Source organism: Arachis hypogaea, chromosome 11 (assembly GCF_003086295.3).
Source record: "Arachis hypogaea cultivar Tifrunner chromosome 11, arahy.Tifrunner.gnm2.J5K5, whole genome shotgun sequence".
NCBI lineage: Eukaryota > Viridiplantae > Streptophyta > Magnoliopsida > Fabales > Fabaceae > Arachis > Arachis hypogaea.
Window position 1 is genome coordinate 92330713 of NC_092046.1, and position 4813 is coordinate 92335525.

Below are 4813 nucleotides of genomic sequence, written 5' to 3' on the forward strand. Positions count from 1 at the left end.
TAGATATTTCGGCTTGCCCACTTGTTTGTGGATGGTATGGTGTGGCTACCTTGTGTTTGACTCCATATTTTAGAAGCAATGCCTCTAATGGTTTGTTGCAGAAGTGGCTTCCTCCATCACTGATGATTGCTCTTGGAACCCCAAAACGGCAAAAAATGTATTTTCTGAGGAAGTTCATGACTACCTTATTATCATTGGTTGGAGTTGCTATTGCTTCAACCCATTTGGAGACATAGTCTACTGCCACAAGAATGTAATTATTTGAGTATGAGGAGGGAAAGGGTCCCATGAAATCTATCCCCCATACATCAAACAATTCAAGTTCCAGAATGAATTGTTGTGGCATTTCATTTCTTCTTGGCAGGTTCCCCGCTTTCTGGCATTCATGGCAGTGCTTCACTAGTTCCTTTGCATCTTTGAAGATAGTGGGCCAATAAAAACCACACTGCAACACCTTAGCTGCTGTTCTTTCTCCTGCAAAATGTCCTCCATAAGTGGAGCCATGGCAGTCCCATAAGACTTCCCTTCCTTCTTCCTCTGATATGCATCTTCTGAGTATGCCATCGGAACATTTTTTGAACAAGTATGGTTCGTCCCAGATGAAGTATTTGGCATCATTTACCAATTTCTTCCTTTGATGCTTGTTAAATTCCAACGGCAAACTCCCAGTGGCCTTGAAGTTTGCTATGTCTGCAAACCAGGGTGCTTTGTGAATTACCATGAGTTGTTCATCAGGAAAGCACTCATTTATATGTGTGCTTTGTGCGCTTCCTTCTTCACATGGTATCCTTGATAAATGGTCTGCCACCTTGTTCTCTACACCCTTCTTGTCTTTGATTTCAATGTCAAATTCCTGCAACAAAAGAACCCATCTAATAAGTCTTGGTTTGGATTCTTGTTTAGCAAGTAAGTATTTTAAAGCTGAATGATCAGTGAAGACAATGACTTTAGATCCAATGAGATAGGATCTAAATTTGTCAAATGCAAAGACTATTGCCAAGAGTTCTTTTTCAGTGGTTGTGTAATTCCTTTGGTTAGCATTCAAGACTTTACTGGCATAATAAATCACATGTACCAAATTGTCTTTCCTTTGTCCTAACACTGCCCCAATAGCAAGGTCTGATGCATCACACATCAGTTCAAAAGGTAAGTTCCAATCAGGTGGGGCAATGATAGGTGCAGAGGAAAGTTTTTGCTTCAAAAGTTCATAGGCTAGCATGCAATTTTTATCAAATACAAAGGGTGTATCAGAGACAAGCAAGTTACTCAAAGGTTTGGCTATTTTAGAAAAGTCTCTAATAAACCTTCTGTAAAAACCAGCGTGTCCCAAAAAACTCCTAACTGCCTTGACATTACTTGGTGGAGGTAGTTTTTCAATGATTTCCACCTTAGCTCTATCCACCTCCATGCCTCTATTAGAGATTTTGTGGCCAAGGACTATTCCTTCTGTGACCATGAAATGACATTTTTCCCAGTTAAATACTAGGTTAGTCTCTTGGCACCTCTTAAGCACCAAGGCAAGGTGGTGTAGGCAGCTGGGAAAAGAATCTCCAAACACAGAAAAATCATCCATGAAGACCTCAATAAATTTTTCAATCATGTCCGAAAAGATGGACAGCATGCATCTTTGGAAAGTGGCAGGTGCATTGCACAATCCAAAGGGCATGCGTCTATAAGCAAAAACTCCATATGGACAAACAAATGATGTTTTCTCTTGATCTCTAGGATCAACTACTATCTGATTATAGCCTGAGTATCCATCCAAAAAGCAATAGTAAGCATGTCTTGCAAGCCTTTCAAGCATCTGATCCATGAATGGGAGTGGGAAATGATCTTTTCTGGTGGCTTCATTGAGCTTCCTGTAGTCTATGCACATCCTCCACCCAGTGACAGTTCTTGTGGGTATGAGTTCGTTCCTCTCATTTGGCACCACAGTTATGCCACCTTTCTTGGGAACTACATGGATGGGACTAACCCATGGGCTATCAGAAATGGGGTAGATTACCCCTGCCTGCCATAACTTCATGACCTCCTTTTGTACCACTTCTTTCATGACGGGATTCAATCTTCTCTGAGCTTGGATGGAGGGTCTAGCATCCTCTTCTAACAAGATTTTATGCATGCATATGGATGAACTTATCCCCTTCAAATCAGCTAAGGTCCATCCAATGGCATCTTGATGAGTTTGTAGCACCTTGATCAATTCTTCTTCCTGTTCTTGACTCAGGGCAGAGCTAATGATAACAGGATGACTCTCATCACTACCCAAGTATGCATACTTGAGATTAGGGGGCAATGCTTTGAGCTCAGGTTTTGGTGCTTCCTTCTCTTCTTTCACTATCTCTGGCATGTTTGGCATGGTTGTTTCAGCAGCCTTGATGTCACTAACTTCTATGTCCTTGGTGAACTCCTCCTCTGCCACTTCCTTTGTTGTTTCCTCAAAGGTTTCTTGTACTGCAATGTCCACTACATCCACCCTCATGCATTCCCTTAGTGATTCTGATGGATAGCTCATTACTTTGAATACGTTAAACACCAATTTCTCATCATGTAGTCTAAGAGTGAGTTCACCCTTTTATACATCTATGATGGCTCCAGCAGTAGCCAGGAAGGGTCTTCCCAGGATTATTGAAGCTTTGGCTTCTTCCTCCATATCTAACACCACAAAATCAGCAGGAAATATAAAATCTCCCACCTTCACCAACAAATCCTCAACTATCCCATGAGGGAATTTAAAAGTTCGATCTGCCAATTGGAGGGCCATTCTTGTTGGTTTGGCTTCCTCAATTTTCATTCTTCTCATCATTGTTAGAGACATCAAATTGATACTGGCCCCTAAGTCACACAAGGCCTTCTCCACCATGACTTCTCCTATGATGCAGGGGATTTGGAAACTGCCTGGATCCTTCAATTTCTGAGGCAATTTGTGCTGGATGATGGCACTGCATTCTTCAGTTAACAACACAGTTTCCTCGTTTCTCCAGCTTCTTTTCTTGGTCATTAATTCCTTTAAGAATTTTGCATAGAGTGGCATTTGCTCTATTGCCTCAGCAAACGGAATGTTGATTTAAAGCTTCTTGAAAATCTCCAAGAACCTGGAGAATTGGCCATCCTTTTCACTTTTCATCAAACGTTGAGGATATGGTGCTTTAGGTGTATAAGGCTTCAGGACCTCTTTTTCTTTTTCTTTTGTTGCAGACGATGTAAAAGATTGTCCTTGTTCCTTATCTCTCACATTTTCCTTTGCTTCATCCTCTGTGGTTTCCTTTGAGATCTCCTTTAGATTCTTTCCGCTTCTGAGGGTTATGGCCTTACATTCTTCCCTTGCAATAGCCTTGGCAGCATGAGAAACGCTTGTCCCAGGGGTTTGCTTAGACAAATACGCAATTTGATTTTCTAGCTTCTGGATGGCAGCTCCTTGGTTTTGCAGGTTAGAATTTACTTCTTCCTTAAAAGCTTTCAATTCGGTTATGTCTTGACTCATGGTTGCAAGCATTCCTTCTATCCTGTTTAATTGATCTTGAAATTGTTGGTTCGGATTAGGTTGAGCAGGTTGATTATTTTGGCTATGATATGGTGGTTGAGAGTAAGTGTTTTGTGTGGCTTGGTATGATCTTTGGTTGGAGTTTTGGTATGTGGACTTGTTATGTTGGTTTTGCTGGTTTCCCCACCCAAAGTTTGGGTGATTTTTCCAGCCTGGGTTGTAAGTGTTGGAATGTGGATCATATGGTTGCCTTTGTTGATTTCCTACATAATTAGCCTCTTCCCAATCACCTCCTTCAGTACTTTCTTCCTCTTGATCTTGTGTGTGTATTGCAGCCACTTGTTTTGTTTCTAATTTCCTGGTGAGCTCTGCTAGTTGCTTGGCAAACACCTTGTTTTGGGCTAGAATTGTATCAACATGGTTCAGCTCCATGACTCCCTTAGTGTTGTGTCTCTCTGATGCATAGTAGTACTCATTCTCAGCCACTGTCTCAATCACTTCAATGGCTTCTTCCACAGTCTTTTTCCTGTTCAATGAACCTCCTGATGAATGGTCTACAGCCTTCCTTGATTCATAAGACAGTCCATCATAGAAAATATGCAATTGCACCCAGTCATGGAACATGTCTGGTGGGCATTTCCTTGTCAAATCCTTGAATCTCTCCCATGCCTCGTAGAGAGTTTCACCATCTTGTTGTCTAAAAGTCTGAACCTCAGATCGAAGCCTATTGACCTTTTGTGGGGGGTAGAAACGTGCCAGAAACTTGCTTTCCACCTCGTCCCAGGTTGTTAGGCTCCCCCTTGGGAATGATTCCAGCCACTTAGCTGCCTTGTCCCTAAGTGAAAATGGGAACAAAAGCAGTTTATAGGCATCTTCCTGGACTCTATTGGACTTCACAGTGTCGCAAATTCTCAGGAATTTTGTGAGATGTTGGTTTGGGTCTTCATTAGCACTTCCACCAAATGAACAATGATTCTCCACAAGTGATATTAGCTGTGGTTTGAGCTCAAAATTGTTGGCCTGAATGGGTGGTTTCTGGATGCTGCTACCACAATTCCCAGAGGTTGGGTTTATGTATGAACTAAGAACCCTCCTCTCAGGAATGGCATTGTTTCCATCAGCTCTCTCATGGTTGTGAACTTCTCTATCCATGTTGAGATCTAAAGCTTCCTCAAAATTGTCCTCAGATTCTCCTTCAGATTCCTCTTCTCCCAGTACTCTCTTCCCTCTTGCTTCCCTTCTCAGTCTATGAAGGGTCCTCTCTGGTTCGGTATATGGAGGAGTTGATGTCTCTCCTCTCCTACCTGTCATACAAGAACACAGCATAGG

General features: G+C 42.0%; 1 non-coding gene across 1 annotated transcript; it reads left to right on the forward strand.

The window, feature by feature from the left end:
- The first annotated feature begins 4106 nt into the window (after positions 1-4106).
- Positions 4107-4210, forward strand: LOC112724344 (small nucleolar RNA R71). The gene has a single exon (XR_003163511.1). It is a non-coding gene; the product is annotated as a small nucleolar RNA R71 (small nucleolar RNA).
- The last annotated feature ends 603 nt before the right edge of the window (positions 4211-4813 follow it).